General features: G+C 42.4%; 1 protein-coding gene across 6 annotated transcripts in view; it reads left to right on the forward strand.

The window, feature by feature from the left end:
* CHL1 (cell adhesion molecule L1 like) overlaps window positions 1-18,041 on the forward strand; it is a 170,708-nt gene that overhangs the window by 55,626 nt on the left and 97,041 nt on the right. For 2 of the 6 annotated variants that reach the window (XM_083156369.1, XM_083156370.1), the window contains exon 4: window positions 741-815. The exons of the other annotated variants lie outside the window; for them this stretch is intronic. The gene's annotated coding sequence lies outside the window, so the exon portion shown is untranslated. The remainder of the gene's footprint in view (window positions 1-740; window positions 816-18,041) is intronic. 6 annotated transcript variants of the gene reach the window in all.

The raw sequence follows: 18,041 nt of genomic DNA on the forward strand, positions 1-18,041 counted from the left end.
TGCAGGAGGACAATGACAACTCCTGCGGTAACCAATGTCTGGTCACGCAGGTCGCAAAAGTGTGATGTAAGGTAATTTTTTTCCGGCTAGGCCACGCCCTTATATTAAGCCACATCCCTTTTAAATTAAGCCACACCCCTATTTCGACGCGCGCCTCCGGAGCGCTCAATTTCTTCTATACCATGTTATGTATTTGGGGGGGGCGCATTTTTTTTTTTTCGCCCTGGGAGCTAAATTGTCTAGAAACGGCCCTGTCTCCCTGGCATCACTGTTTCAGTTATGTCGGTGAATTAACTTAATATTTGATTTGTTTTCGCACTGTATTGAACTTTAATATAACTTTTCATACACTGAATTGAGCTTTTACTGTTCTCATTCATTAAATTATTTCTGGATAAGGTGCATTAGAAATGATACATGTGTGGGTCTGTGTAGAGAGGTTCTGTGAGAATTGTGTAGTGCTACAGTATATACGTAACGTACACATACTGTAAGATAAACTATTATTTAAACCAAGTCATATTATATATTTTAAATCCTTTATACTATACCTGAACTAAAGCACATTTGTGTATGTGACTGTAACTTTAAGAGGTGGGGCTAGGTGTTCCTCTTTATTCTCCGAAGAAAGCTGCTGAGAGGACCTACAATAGACAGCTGCTCAGTGATACTGTAAGGTGTGGGGCTGCTGCTTCTGTACTCCAGGGGTTTGTGATACATTTCTTATTAATATTATTCAGGCGGCTTCTTACAGAGGGACAGAGGAAGAGCTAATTGTTGGTACTGAGAAGTGTGCGATCCAGCTGTTCAGAAATGTGAGTCTGAATTTTGTCACTATTACAGATTGGAGGGTCTGTATGTAATCTATGTCCTAAAGCCGTCATAGAGCAAGGGTTTATATAGTAAATGAAACATAGGTCTGGGGTCTATATGGTAAAGGCACCATACAGTAGGTCTGGCATCTATACAGTAAAGGCACCATAGGTCTGGGGTCTATATAGTAAATGCAACATAGGTCTGGGGTCTATAGTAAAGGCACCATAGTGTAGGTCTGGCGTCTATACTGTGCGTACAAGCAATATCGGGACTCTCAGCCGATATTGTTAATTATAGCAGCCATGACCCCCTGTTGTTTAGTGTCTATGCGGCTTTACAGTCAATCGGGGGGTATACAATTATTGCCATTTTTTTTCAGACATTTTTGGCTGTTTTTAGGGCAAATTGGATTCGCCCTAATTAATGCCTGGCCAAAATCCACATGGATCAGTGAATTCTCTCCACTCCACTTGCTTTTGACCACATTTGGTCAAATTTTCGGGCGTTTTCAACCGATTTTGGGTCCATTTTCACCCCGGCTGATTACCCCCCCAAAAAAAGTGAAAAGGCATTTGCTTTTTGCAAATGCCTTTTCACTTTTTTGTACTAAAAAATGTGCAAAAACACCCAAAATTGAATACTAGGGCGGAGAATTAATAGAGTATCCCTAAATATATAAAAGCCACTAGACATTCGAGGCCGGTTCAGATGGGCTGCAAATTTGCTCAAACAATCGCGCCATCCATTTGCTCACTGCTCGCAGGGTGATTGACACCCTGCTGGTGTTTGGGGGTGTACCGCTGGGATTTTCTAGGCCATCAGGAGGGAGAGCCACTGACATCATTAGCGGCATCCTTCTCCCCATGGCTCTCGCAGAGCCCTGGCTCACTTGGTGGTGTGAGCAGGGGGAAAATCATTTATTGGTGAATGATTTTTCCCAGTGTGCACAGTGGTGGGGAAGTGCGGGGGGACGGGGTGTGTGCGGTCAGCTAGAGTTTATGGAGTAAAGCCACCAAAAATGTTGGAGTATATTAATTTTATTAAAGCGCCTAAAAAGGGATGTTACCCATAGCAACCAATCAGATTCTGTGAATCATTTCTCTATTGTTTCCTGGTTGCTATGGGCAATATCTCCTTGTTTTTTTTTTGTTTTTTTTTTAAAGCTTTGGTAAATTTAGCCCTTACAGTTAATGTAGTAAAGTCCCCAGATATTTTGGGTGATCTACCTCAAAAGAGACTGAACTATAACACCAACAGAGATTTGTGGGATTCATAAAATAATCCCCTTAGAGGGTCTGAATGTTATGGTGGCCTCTAGAACAGGGTTAATGTAGTCACTGTTACATATACACTATGGGCGGTATTCAATGAGCCTGATTCGCCAGGTTTTTATGGCAAATTTGTGCTGTTTGGCGAATTTCTGACAAAAACGGTGAATCACCCTATTCAATGACCACATGGCGAATACATTTCAAGGTTTTTTTCGCCATGATTCACCGAGAAGCAATCGCTATCTTTTTATGGTGAAGTGGAATGTGAACTTTTAAAATAAAGTGTTTTGTTTTTTACATTTGGTGTCAAAAAATCAGGAATTTTATTCTGAGGAGGGGCATGCTTGCTGTACGCACATGAATATATATTTAATTTTAAAAATAATATTTTTTTATTTTTACACAGCAGCCAGCAGGGGGCGCCGGAGCCGAGCCGCTCATTACATATTCATATATTCACTGCACGATCATTACGATCGTGTGTAGTGAATATACGCTACCCTGCTGGCACCCCCGGGGGGGCAGCCTGTGCTGCCTGGCACCCGGGGAGCCCACCTAACCCCCCACAAAGGTCTGGGCTAGGCAGAGAGACTACCATCTCTCTGCCTGGCACCGTCCTCAGGCTCCCTGCGGCAATCGCCGCAGGAGCTCATATTCGCCAGTCAGGGGCTCGCTGCCCCTGACTCGTTGAATACCGGAGCCCGCCGGCTCCGGAACGTGGCGAATGTGCAGCGAATCCAAAAAAGGATTCGCTGCACCTCACAGGTATTCACATTGAATACCGCCCTATGTATATACTCTACATCATGTTTTGAATAGTGGTTGCAATAATGCTCTATGTGCTGTACAGAAGGCACTGTAATGTTATCTGAGTGGTTTATTTTTTGGGATATGGATTATTAGGTCTACAACAAGAAGGTCGACAAGCATTGGGTCGACACCATTAGGTCGACATGGGTATAGGTCGACAGGGTCATTAGAATGACACAAGCATTAGGTCGACATGGGCAAGGTCAACAAACATTAGGTCGATATGGGCAAGGTCAACATGGGGTTTTTTCAACCCAATGCTTGTCGACCTTCTTGTTGTAGACTTAATGACCGTATTCCATTTTAATGTGCTTTATTTATGAACTTTGCATTGTATATTGACCACTACTGTCACCTTCGTATTGTATATCCTTCATTAGGCTCCCTGTACGCTCCCTGTACTGTATATTCGTTACTAATGGCCCATACATACTGGAAGCCAACCAGTGTGTATGGCCCAGCGATGAGCGTTGAGCTCTGATGCGATATACAGCCCAGCAATTTTCGTTATCATTGATGTGCCCAATGTGTATACACCTTAAGAGTTACTCTGTATCGTACATTGATCGCCAGGGTTGGATTGGCTAACAGGAAAAACCTCCGGGTGGCCCCACTACCCGACTGCCCAAGAATTACTTTAGTAATCTAGTTTCAGACTGTGCCTTTGACTAATACATTATACATATGTTACATTATACTGCACAGGACTATGGTTTATTCTCTACAGTGCATTTCTGTTACTAATCTGGTACATTGTGGTGCAGGACGGGGTCCCGACTGTCAAAACACAGACGGCAGGGTTCATGATGGCCATCGGCCACCTAATGACTGTCGGCCAACAAGAGGTCAATCCAATGATCCCATTCCCTTTAGATTATAGATCTTTAGCATTAAAATTAGTATAAACAAACTACTACCCCCATGCAGTTTTCATCGCAGTTGTTTTCTGTTGCAGCATGCCGGTAGATGAGTCTTGCTTGTGCTTTTCCCCCCAAGATAAAAGTTGCCAGCCCTTCCCGGTGATTGACACTACAAGAACTGTACTTCTATTGCAGTGCTGTTGGCTAGCTACCAGAATTTCAGGGATTCTCAGTACAATAAAGACCTGAAATAACAGGGTACTATCAGTTCTTTAGCTATTAAGTTGCCATTTAAGGGAACTAATCCGAACGGAAAATGTAACAGGATTAAACAACTGTTTGTTCAGGTTTTCATTGTTGAATTCCCTATTTCTTAGGAAATATTTTGCTTGCAATATATACTGTAGAATGAATTATGTTTTCCATTTGAGCTAGTTATGTTTTTACACAATACCGCAGGTTATGCCTGAGATCCGGGTGTGCTGCGGTGCACATGGCAAATGACAGCCCTTACCAGCGTTTTGCTAATTCAATCATCAACACAAGTGCAACAATGCAAATAACGTCTGTCACCGTTTCCAACTACTGTAGCTTATCCAATTGCACAATGACTATTTTCCTTTTCTGCATCTGCTGATGTAGGCGTATGTTATGATTAGGTAAATACACATATCCAGGTATGCGGTCATTCGTCGACAGTCAAAAGGTTGACCACTATTGGTTGACAGGCAGAAGGTCAAAGCATGAAAGGTCGAAACAAGCAAAAGGTCATCAAGAAAACGATCGACATGGAAAGAGGTCGGCAGGAGTATTTTATGGGTTTTTTTTTAAACCGACTTGTTTATACTTTACCAGTGGACCTGGGACACACCGGGGACACACCGGGGATGCACAACATGGGTCAAGCCTTTTCCTGTTCTCCCTCGCTCTCAGCACCTTGGCTTCTTCCTCTGATAGTTGGTGCAGAGGCCACTGATTCTCTGTGCCTTGGACTGTTATGAAACATTAAACTGTAGATGGTGCTATGGTCGTAGTTTCATGTGGATTACATTGTCTAACCCAGGGGTTCTCAAACTCAGTCCTCAGGACCCCACACAGTTCCAGCAGGTGCACAGGTGCTCTCATTACTGACTGGCATATTTTAAAAGATCCACAGGTGGAACTAATTATTTCACTTGTTGTTCTGTGAGAAGATCTGTAAAACTTGCACTGTGTGGGGTCCTGAGGACCGACTTTGAGAACCTGTGATCTAGCCTGTCAACAACAGTACAAGAGTGTGGGTTAGTGCAAATTAAAAGCAAAAGTGACCATGGCTTTAGAGCAGGTTTGCCTACTACTCAGCCAGCTAGCCAAAGAAGGGGGCGGAGCGAGTGGACATGCCATGAAGGGGGCGTGGCCATTGGATCTCATCATTGTGGCCACACACCCCGTATTGCAATGCCAGTATTCGACTCATGGTGGGAATTGCAGGAGGCTGGGGGGGTTCCAGGAGGCTTGCCCGCCTTCCCAGGGGGGCCGGGAGGCAGACCCGACTTAGGGCCTTATTTTGGTTCACTCTTTCTGACAAAATACTTCTTAGATGGACAAAACCATGTGCACTGCAGGGGGGCAGATGTAACATGTGCAGAGAGAATTAGATTTGGGTGAGTAATTTTGTTTCTGTGCAGGGTAAATACTGGCTGCTTTATTTTTACACTTCAATATAGATCTCACTTTGAAATAAAACCCCACCCAAATCTAACTCTCTCTGCACATTTTGCATATGCTCCCCTGCAGTGCACATGGTTTTGTCCATCTAAGAAGGATTTTGTCAGAAAGAGTGAACCAAAATAAGGCCCTTAGAGAGCTGAGTTGGGCCCATTTACTATTTGGGGGCATGGCCTAATCACAGAAGTTATAGCAGGCAGAATGGGGCAAACTTAGAGGGACTGTTGTTGCACAGCAGCAGCAATTGCCCAACAGTTGTTACTGCTGCAGACAGGTAAGAGGGCCAGCAGACTCAATAATTAGTAACCCTCTTACACACCCTTTTGGTAGCACTGGATGTGGCACCCACTAAAATGTGTTTTATCAATGGTGGCTGCAGCCCCTGTTCTGGACCAGTGTGTGTACTATTGCATGGAGTGAAAGGCAATACAGTAAATACAGTTTTATATTCACCAATATGCATCACCTAAATGAAAGTTGCATGACCCCTCTCTGTATTCTTGGTTTCCTGGTTTCAACAGTTAAGGCCCACTGTTAAGACACTGATTTAAATGTAAACAAAGATGTATGGAATTCAGGTACTAAATTTTTTTATAGATTGTCATTTTAATACATAACCTATATAATTATAGAAAATAATAGTCATGATGATTAGGGAAAGAAATGAAGATGGTAAAGGATCATCTGTATCATGAAACTGCTGAAAACAAGCTGTCCTGCAGTAATATCAACCAGACAGTCAGATTGTTCTCTGGTGGTAACCAAAATCTCATTGGACATGACCACTTTTCCAAATGTTTCAGTAAGGAAAGGGCTGACAGTTGTGTATCGAAGAAACTTCGGGCCTACAGTAATTCAGACCTGTCTGCAGCAGGGTTGCCTACCCTCCCGGAAAAGGGGGCAACCCTCCCGCATTAACCCCAATCCCCCGCGATCCGCCCCTCGGCGGGGGGGGGGGGTCCGTGAGTAAAATGACGCGATTGCGTCATTTTAACCCCGCCGTGCAATGCCTGAAATACCGGCATTGCACGGTGGGGGGCGTGGCTAAAATGACGCGATCACTGTAGGCACGCCCCCCAACAGGGAAGCCCGTCTGTGGCTCCACCCCCAATCTGCCTCTTTTAAGCTCCCGGCGATAGCCCCGCCCCCTGTATAACGGAGCTGGCTGCCCTCTTCCAGAAGGCAGCCAGCAAAAGTTGGCAAGTATGGTCTGCAGGACAAATTTGTTCTCAAAATGGACAAGACCATGTGAACTGCAGGTGGGGCAGATGTCACATGTGCAGAGAGCAATAAATTTGGGTGAGTTGTTTCGTTTCTGTGCAGGGTAAATACTGTCTGCTTTACTTTTACAACAATTTAGATTTCAGTTTGAACAACACACCCTACCTAAATCTAACTCTCTCTCTGCACATGTTACATTCGCCTCACTGCAGTGCACATGGTTTTGTCCATTATGAGACCAAATTTGCTCTGCTCTCAGGTCTGAACTAGGGCCCTTATTCTGTTTCACTCGCAAAGGCAAATTCCTTCTCAAATGGACAAAACTTTGTGCACTGCAGGTGGGGCAGATGTAACTTGTGCAGATAGAATTAGATTTGGGTGGGGTTTTAATTCAAAGTGAGATCTATATTGCAGTGTAAAAATAAAGCAGTCAGTATTTTCCCTGCACAGAAACAAAATAACTCACCCAAATGTGGCCTATGTCCTTTGTCAGTTTGGGGCATGTTTATGGACATATTTTGTTTGGAAATCACTGAAACTGTCAATTTGATTACAATTAAAATGAAGCATTCCTGGAATGTATAGAGGGGGGTGTGCATCAGATATCCAAAATTTAAGCTATGGTCCCTCCATTTTCAGTGGTAGCAGCAGCCCCCATAGACTCCCATGGGGGCTGCTAAATTATAACATGCACCAAGCCCCAGAAAGCATAGCTGGGCTCATAGTTAAATGAAGCCTGTGAGCTACATTTCCAGAGGCAGAACTCTGGGAGGCAATGGAGTCATCTGCCGCCGGGCTCCTGCTCCCAGGGGGGTACCTCTCCTTCTCTGCAAGTTTGAATCAGCTCATTGAAAGCTGTAGATTTGGCTTCTGTGGCTGACTCCCTCTCCTAGTAGGACGAATGGACGATAGACGTCACAGTCGCTTTATTTTAAACATAATATGCATAACATGCATACATACACAGATACATAAATACAGTATATTTATAAATGATGGTGTGTGTGTGTGGGGGGGGGGGGGGGGGGTTGGGGGCACAAATATGTATCTTGCCTCTGGGCACATTGGACACACTTACGCCACTGTACATTCCACAAATGTTTCTGGCGAGGTGTCCTTAGGATTCCTCCCCAGTCTAATCTTGTATACGAGCAGCATGCACAGTTCTGTATACAGCTCTCTAGGGGCCGAACCTGTAATCGCGTATCCTTTTTTACACATCACGGGGACAGACACTTATTTAGCAAATTTCCCCAACACATAATTTTTTATTGCCATGATAACAAATTCTAATTATGGAGACAAATTCTACAGTAATGGAGAATATACCCCTTAGTGTAAATATTATATATATCACAAGCTTAAGAGAATATGACCAAGTACCTGTATAGTCAGAATTTCAGTGCTAATAATTCCTTCATATATGCAGGACTATTATTAGGTGCAGTAAATGCAGCCAGAGGAATCTATTTTTCATCAGTTCTGTAAAGCCGGGATTTTTCATCTGGAGAACAAATTCAATACACAACCCCATATGGGACTGCAGGAATCCATTATCCGAAAACAATTTATTCAGAAGGAAAAATAAATGTTTACTTCAGGGTGACAGAGCGCGCCTTTCTCATTACTGATTATAGCAGTGTTTGAAGAAACCAAATCTTCAGAAATTTTTCCACATTCTCAGGTTTTATTTAAAACAGCCAATCAAGCTTACATGGATGGAGTTTGACCCCTTCAGTGGTGTTTTTTTTTTAGGGAGCACTCCCCACTGGGCAAGTTTTTTGGGGGGAGTGCTCCTTAAACCACCCCCCCCTCCCCCCACTGCATTTCCCAGGCCAGGCAGCGCCGCTGAGCACTCCATCAGCTGCTGCTCAGCCGTTCCCGCGGCAAACCGGCTGTCTGAAACCCCACAGTAATGACCCATACACCATATTATGCCTTATATAGTAATGATCCTGACACCATACTATGCCCCACACAATCATGCCCCGGACACTATAATATGCTCTACACATTATTGCCCCTGATACTATAGTATTCCCCACACATTAATGGCTCTTGTACCAAATTATTTCCAAAATAATAATGTCCCTTGCATCATATTATTCCTCACACAGTAATGCCCCTTGCACCATATTATGCCCCACTCAGTAATGCCCCTTGCACCATATTATACCCTGCACAGTAATGTCCCTTGCACCATATTATGCCCCACACAGTAATACCCCTTGCCCCATATTATGCCCCACACAGTAAAGTCCCTTTCACCATAGTATGCCCCACACAGTAATGCCCCTTGCAAAATATAATGCCCCAAACAGTATTGTCCCTTGTACCATAGTATGCCCCACACAGTAATGTCCCTTGCACCACAGTATGCCCCACACAGTAATGTCCCTTGCACCAGAGTATGCCTCACACAGTAATTCCCCTTGCTATATATTATGCCCCACACAGTAATGTTCTTTGCACCGTATTATGCCCCACACAGTAATTCCCCTTGCTACATATTATGCGCAACACAGTAATGTCCATTGCACCATATTATGTCCCACACAGCAATGCCTCTGACATCATAGTATGCCCCAGAGTTATGCCCCTGACACCATATTAATCACCTGCTAATTGTCAGAAGTGAGACCATTTCACGCTATCGACACCTCTAACTACAGCATCTTGATTCTGAACATTTCCCATCCCCCATGGGAGTCAGCGGTCTCTGCACTTTTGGGGACCGCTGTTCATGCCTGTCCTGCGTCCTTGGCCTTAGCCTCTTTTATATTATCCCTCCCAAAATGGACGCTGCTTACTCTAGTATCCTTTAGAGTCTTCTATCAGGTGGTGGCCATTTTGGGAAGGATATTTTCAACAGTACTCCATGTGGACGGCTAAACTGCATATAATACAGTATATTCACTGGCTGCAGCCACCCCATGTGATTGCATAGCTTGCCTGGCCCTAGAAACAGCCCTGGATACAGGTGAGATTCCATCAAGCTAGCCTATATTATTAAAGAGGCAAAACCAAAGCTTGATTGGCCAGATAGCCATGGAATCACCCTTCTTCCAATAGATACAGGTACTATTGCAGCATATTGTTGCATACTCAGGGCATCTAGCCAACTGGTATTCTTTATATATACAGGAGGCACTCACCCTTTTGGCTTCTTCCCTTCACTCTTCTTAGGAGGTTCCCCCAAGATTCCTCTACTGCTCATGTACAGGGGTCCCAAAAATACAATGGCCCATCATTGTAGTCCCCTGTTACATGTCTTGGTAAAATAGCTGACCCTGGGAACCCAAATCTTTTATAAATCTGTGTCCCCATGTGAGCTCTCAATTACTCTATGTGTTCTCTATGCTTTGCCGTTCTCACTTTCAATTATACTGATACTTATATCAGGCCAGAAAAAAAAAATATATATATAAAAAATATATATATATATATATATATATACATATATTTTTATATATATATATATATATATATATATATATGTATAAAAATATATGTATATATATATATATATATATATATATATATATATATTTTTTTTTTTATATATATATTTTTTTTTTCTGGCCTGATATAAGTATATATATATATATAATAGTATAATAATAGTATATAATAGTAAAGGTGAAAGTAGAAGAAACTATATACTGTATACACAGTTTATCCATTGTTTTTGCTAGCCTAAATCCACTGCACATTTTGCAAAAGGTTCTTCATTAAAATATGTTACAATTGCCCTTTGGATATCTAAACAATGAAACCTTGGAAACCTTATTAAGGCTTCTATTCATGAAAGAGAAGGGCTTTCCCGTGTTCCTGGGCCAGTGACAGGATTCACCTATGGCAGGTTTGCATGGTGCTCGTTTGAGAAGGCTTCCAAATCAATGCATTCTGTAGATAAGCCAATTTAACAAGGATATTGTTCCACCACCTGTCCTCCAATCACAATTGCCATCCTGGGATGCAGGGGATTTAGGGCATCATTACCAGAAAAAATGTTTTATTATTTATATGGAGATTTTGTTTTGCAGTGAAATATATTATTATTATTTCTTATTTCTTATTTCTAATTATTATTATTTTAGATTTTCAATTTTTTTTAAATTATGTTTCTGTCTATGTGTGCAGTTTTGTTAGCTCCAGTTAATTCTAACGTCTTATTTTGTTTTTGGAGATTCGGGTACATTATTACAGTTGAATGCCCTGATTTGCCAAGCTCAACCTGCTTAGAAGGAATATAAATATATTCTCCAACAACCCCTTCCTTATTTCCAATCTCCATGAATGATCATTATTAGTAAATGGCATGGCCTGAAAGTAACAGACACCCCCAAGTTTTTGGCGATTTAAAGCATAAATAATTTAAAGGCAAAACCAACCTACTATTCCTTTTAAATTATTCCCGCTTTAAATCTAGTGGCTGAATAAACAAAAATATGAAGTTGTCTGGTACGTGCAGAATATTACTTTTATTACCGTGTGCATAACTGTTATCTACTGTACTTGGATTCTGAGTGTTACTGTATGTTAAGTTGATAAATGTGTGAAAAGTTGGTTAAAATCAGAACTAATTAAAGTCAATAGTGCCATTCCCATAACTGTGTTTTAACATTTTTAGATTTCAAAAGTCAAAACTTTCAGATTGCATTGCTCCGCTCCTTACTTTCCATATTCTAACCACGGCAGCTACTGTATATTGCCTACCAGTCAGTGGTGTAACAATGGCACTGCAGCCCAAGCAGCGGCTTGGGGGAGCTGGCGCTGTGGGGGTGCATGGTTTCTGCAGATTCCAATGGGTCTGGCCATGTGGAATCTGTTTTAAATCTGAGGAGACAGATGCTAGAGGTCCTACTGGACAGATGCTAGAGGTCCTACTGGGTAACATATCGCTACCCAGAAGTTAGATTCATATAACAATATAAATATATATTGCCCCTGGAATATATATATATATATATATATATATATATATATATATATATATATATATATATATATATATATATATATATATATATATTATAATATATACTAGTAATCCCGCTCGATGCAAATGCTTCGAAATCTAGTAAGGCAGCTATATAGGTAAATTCACACTTTTTAGTAAGGACTGTTTTGTGTGCAAGCTAATTTTTGTGCCTAATTAATTATTTAGTTATGTTTGTTGTAGTTTTATGCAGCAGGTTACAGAGAAAATATTGCTGCATATAAATTCCAATAATTGTTTACATGAAATGCAGGGGCATGAATACATTCCCACTGATATTTTTCAAACAGCCTGGTGAGTGCTGCTACCTTGTGATTGCCTCTGTGTAAGAGAGAGAAAGAGAGAGAGAGGGCCAGATTCTCTAAGCTTCAAAAGTGATAAAATGGAGAGTGATAAACAGCCAGCCAATCAGCTCCTGTCTGACATTTTTCAAACACAGTCTGTAACATGGCAGGCAGGAGCTGATTGGCTGGCTGTTTATCACTCTCCATTTTATCACTTTTGAAGCTTAAGGTGCCCGCACTCTAGAACGATTTTTTGGCCGATTGACCGATTTCCGATAAATCGGCCAATATATCGTCCGATGTTTACTGATAATCGGTCGAAAATCGGCCGATTTTGGTCCGATGCGCGCTCCCGTGGAACTTTTGCTAAATCTTCTGATCTTACGTGCTGCATGAAAGATCAGAAGATTTAACAAACGATCCATAGGAACACACGCGGGATCTTCAGAAAAATCTTTGGTAAAGATGTGCGCTTGCCTGAAATCTTTTGTCCAGGACAGGCAAAAGATTTGAAGGCTAATTTATGCGCACATCTTATGATCGCAGATCTTTCTAGTGTGTGGGCACCTTAAAGGTGAAATGAAATGCTGGGCATTCCCATGGGCGCAGCCCATCGCCGCTGCCCCATGCCCCCCGCCCACACCTCTAGGTGCGAACGGGAAGGCAAATAAGCAGTTTGCCGTGCCCACTCGCACCAAGGGGCTGCTGCACATGCGCATAAGGGGCAGTACGGATGGTGTACTGGTTAGCATTACTGCCTCACAGCACTGAGGTCATGGGTTCCAATCCCACCATGGCTCTAACTGTGTGGAGTTTTTATATTCTCCCCGCACTTGTGTGTGTTTCCTCCAGGTACTCCGGTTTCCTCCCACCATCCAAAAATATACTGGTAGGCTAATTGGCTCCCAACAAATGAACCCTAGAATGTCTGTGTGTGCGTGTACATGTGGTAGGGAATATAGATTGTACGCTCCACTGGGGCAGGGACTGATGTGAATGTTCAAATATTCTCTGTAAAGCGCTGCGGAATATGTGTGCGCTACATAAGAAACTGTTAATAAATTAAGAAGTCACTAAACATCGCTCCCCCGTGCGAACGCGCGGGGGAGCAATGGGACCTGAATAAGGTCCAAAGTCTAATAAGAACAGCAAGCACGATAAAATGCATCAACAAAACACATGAAATGTGTCAGTTTTCCTGCATTTTCCCTGCTTACATCCATGTGACTAATCCCTTATAACAAGCCCTTCTCTCACAATGAAATATCGCACATCTGCCGTCCTGAGGAGCTTCCCAGCCTTTATACTGCATATGTTAATGAACGTTATTAGGTCTGTTAATTGTTTATTGTAGATTTAGTGATACTGTAAAGATTGTGTTTATATGTTGATAGATTCTACACAAGCTGAATGCGTGCAAGTGCTAACGTGTTAGGTATTTAACCTTAAGCTTTCACTAACCGCAACAATGCCAAACATTCATGATCTCTAATATAAGGGAATACCGGCAGAATTACTGAGCATCGTACGGTATTAGGCCATATCCCTAGTGGTTTGTATTGGCTAGATTCCAATGTTTTTATATTTACTAACAAAAGATCACATGCGTGCAAATCTTCTGATTTCGGTCCACAAAGTCACACCAAGTTGTTCTTACTGCTGGCAGTATTATTTAGCATTAGCAGGCAATCACTTCTAGTCTGTTCTTTACAAGTATACCAGCTTTCACTGCTGTTGAGGGAGTGTTTTGAGTTTTGTGATGATTCCATGACATGGCAAAGTTTTGTTTGCCCATAAACTATAGGGGAGCTGACGTTTGCTAGCTGGAGCCCCGGGGGACTTATTCTCCTATTCATATAACATACTTGTTTGGGTTTCCATCCTACCAAGGGTATAAAGTCACTAGGTCGACAGGAGGAAGGTCGACATGCATTGGGTCAATCACTGACGGTCGACATGTGTGAAGGTCGACATGGGGTTAGGTTGACACATGCATTAGGTCTACATGGGCTAGGTCGACAGTCAACAGATCGACGTGGGGATTTTCACTTTTTTTTTTACCTGATATGTACCGTCAGGTGGTGTTTCATGCCCTACCATCCACTACTGCATGGTGGGAGAATAAAATAGTGTGCCCGAAGCATGGCGATCTGAATGTTGACTGAGAAATGGCTTTAAATTTCCCACTTAGACTACTGTAACTTCCTCCTCCGTCTCTGTCACCATTCCCTACATCAATCTATGTTAACGCCTCATTTTATTTTCCTTTTCCCACCATACGGTATATTTTCCTTCATTCTACAGCCAACTTTACTAGTTACATTGGTCATAATCCATTTAAACTCCTCGTTCTTACTTAGAAAGTCTTAAGTCACTGATCCCCTTCCTACATCTCTAACCTCATCTCTGTCCACACTTCCTCCCACCCTCTCAGCTCTTCTACTGACCAATGCCTCTCCTCCACACTCATCAAGCTTTTAATCTGGCCTTAAAAAATACCTTTTTTAGGAGGCACTGGTCTCATTTCATATCCTCCAAATCCCCATCCTGTTTGAACCTAAGATTGTACTTTGTCTGGGTCTTCTTATAGCAACCAGTCATCAAAATAAATGAATATGTCACATTGATTCTGTTGTACACTTGCCAGATAGCCACTGATTGAACACAACTTGCTACCCCTTCTCTACAACAAGTCTTATTGTGTATCTAGTACTGTATACATAGGTGTGCTCGGCACATTTTATTAGGGGGTGCACCATCAAAAGGGTGTGTCTAGCACCACCTATTGGGTGTGTCTAACACCGCCCATTGAGTGTGCCTAACAGCCAATCACGTGTCTACCATCATTTATTGGCACTCGCTTCAATATAAAAAGTCTCTCAACCACACCAAAATCTCCTGCCTATTTCAGTCTTAATCTTCTAATTACTCTGTGTAACAGTACATGCAAATAAAGTAAAAAACATATATATATATGACGCAGGTATGTAGTGATATGATAATGGTCTAGTACCTTGATGGCTAACCTTCACACTCCAGCATGCTCTGCATCAGGTTTAGCATGGGCAAATATCAAAACTGAAGCAGAGCATGCTGGGATGTGTAGTTCAAGAACAGCTGGACTGTCAAGGTTAGCCATCAAGGGCCTAGTACAATTAAGATGGAGCAGCTCTTATTTGAGTTCATGAGATGAAATCGCGTACCGTGTATAGTGCTGTGCAATGCGTAAGATGCGATGCCATAACCATGTTAAGTTCACAGGAGTGCTTATACAATAAAATATTGCATAGGATTGCATGGCACCAAATGCGATGCGATATTTTCATTGTACAAGCACCCATGCCATGAGATGTGATGGGTGCTTACTATGTCATGTGATGTGATTTGTTCAATTGTAAGCACCTTTGGCATTGTTTTGTGTCACCCCCAGTATTCACGCCACCCCAAAGCGCAGCGAGCCCCGCGAGGGGCGGCGCAACGTGTCCTCCGACCTTTTCATACCCCCACTATACACGTCGGCGTGGAGTTGATTTTATATAGTGTGGCGAGCGCAGCGAGCCTCCGAGCCTGAAGCGTAGCAAGTGGACGCGGAATACATGTAAAGTAATCCGCGTCCCCTCGCTGCTCGCTGCACTCGCCACACTTTGGGCTTGGTGGCTCGCTGCGCTCGCCACACTATTTAAAATCAACTCCACGCCGACGTGTATAGTGGGAATGAAACGGTTGGAAGACGCGTTCCGCCGCTCGCCACCTGACCCCCACCCTGCACATGACCCCCCCCCCAGGTGCCGGATACCATACCTTAAAAGCCAAAAAGAGAACTTAAAAATGCTTACTTTATAGTAGCGACACGATCCACACTGCTCCACACTGCTCCTTCTCCTTAGTGCTGTTTGTCACGTGCAGCTTCTGTCTTGGCGCCTCTGGAGTTTTGACTGACAGGAGGGCGTGAAATCGCATCGCACGGCAAAAATGTACGATGTGATGCGATTTCACTACATTTGCGTACGTAGCAAATCTGGGCGCTGTGCTAGGAAACAAGTACCCTTCTTTTAATGGAATACAGTTCTAAAATGCAAATGTCTTGATGTGTGCCTTAGGGGTGTGGCTGTACACACCTAACACTCAAAGTGTGCATGCCTATGACTGTATACATCCGGTTTGGAAGCTACACACATGGTACAACTGAACGTCTGGCACCAGACGTTCAGTCTGGTGCCACCCACCACTGGTGCCACCCACCACCATTGCACTACCCACTACTGGGAAGAATCTATCGGAATATTGTCCATTATATCCATTAATTTTTTCTGCCCCAAGAGCTGGGCATTTTTTCTGATTTTTACTAATGAAGAACCCATGTGAAGGGAATCATTGAACCCAATTACTGATTTGCTTTGAACCTTCCCTTGATGAAGTCGTCAAGACGAAACGTGTAGGGATATCAAGCTTTCAATATTGATATCAAGCTTTCAATAAGAAAATCAACTTTATTGTAAAAACATAATTTGACATTGTTTTATCAATTTGTTTTTAACATAGTGTATTTTCATACAGTAAATGTGTTGATTTTTCTATACCTAAGAGGCGTCATCTTGCTAAGGTGGTGGTATTAGCGCACTCTATAACTTTTATGCCTATGAGTGACTGTATACACATTTTATAGACTATATGGCCATCATCATTAATAATTCCTTCAAATCACATGATAAGGTTTGGGGCGTCTGACTTATGATTGAATTTTATATCACAGCTTCCATTTGTTTTGACCTTCTCAATAACATTTATATTTGCCTCTTTATTAAAGCTTGCTAGACCTTCTCATTACTGATTACTTTCTCCTCCGACCTTCCACCATAGATATCTTTCTCAGTTCATCCTCCTAAAGTATATCCCTTCACCTAAGTATGTAAGCTCCGCCCCTGTGAATTTCCCTAGCACATGCGACACTACCAGTGCTCTGCTTTCTTGTTTCCTCCCTTTCAACAGCACTGACTCAATTTGCCATTATGCTGGGTACAGGTCAACTGAATATGGAATCCACCCGACCACTGAGTACCAAACCAGCTTCCACCCCTCGCCCTGTTTTCTGTCCTATCTAGTCTGTGGTGTGGTATTGATGTTGCTATCAGTATTGGACTGGGGCATGAAGGCAGGCCCACTGGGGGAAGCAGTGGGCTTCCTTCTCTCGACTACATGGGCCTCCCTCACTTCTGTATTTCTGCAACCGGCATCGGCTCAAAGAGCTCGGGGCTGGTTATGCTCATGGGAATTAGGATTGGTAAAATGAGCAGTATTTTCTATTCGTATTTGCTGAATTCACACCCGAATTCAGCAGTACAAATAATTGTAAATGAGCACACAGGGAAACTCATAGCGTCTGAGCTTACCGTATATATAAAATAAATAGCGCAAATCAGCTGAATTGGGGTGATAGTAAATTAGCCTATGCTAATTTTTCTGGGGAATTTTAGATCTAATGGGTACGAATGGGTACGAATGGGTGCACCTGTTAGAATAACTGGACACACAGAAAGTATGCCACCTGCGCTCATAAATGAACTGCAGCAGAGAAACATATGTGATACCAAACCCAGCACGAAACAATAATACAAAAATCTCCACAGCGCTGTTCCCAGGATTTGTCAAAGGTCTCTTATAGGAAAGAAAGTTTCTTTGCCAAACTCCAACCATAGAGGGACAAAAAACAAGAAGAATCCTTTAATTAGATCAAGTAATAGTTTTATCTTCACAACTAGGGTCATGAATGACTCACCTAGTCTAGCTTGAAGATTTTCACATAAAGGTTTTTTACAGTAGACTTCATAACCCATAAAGCCAGACACTCACCTAACAGGTGATCACTATTTTCACATAAAGGTTTCTTTATTTTGGATACTATGTTTAAATCGCGTTGGTGTTAATTGGATTTTATTCTCTGGGACCAATACTTACCTTTATAACATCATAAGGACTGACCAACTTCATCCATGTCATTCCGGGTGAGAAGTTTATAATGTCGGTCTGGAGTACTGTGCCTATCGTTTTAATGTACTAGAATAAACCTGTT

This window comes from Crinia signifera, chromosome 8, assembly GCF_055691185.1.
Source record: "Crinia signifera chromosome 8, ASM5569118v1, whole genome shotgun sequence".
NCBI classification, from domain to species: Eukaryota; Metazoa; Chordata; class Amphibia; order Anura; family Myobatrachidae; genus Crinia; species Crinia signifera.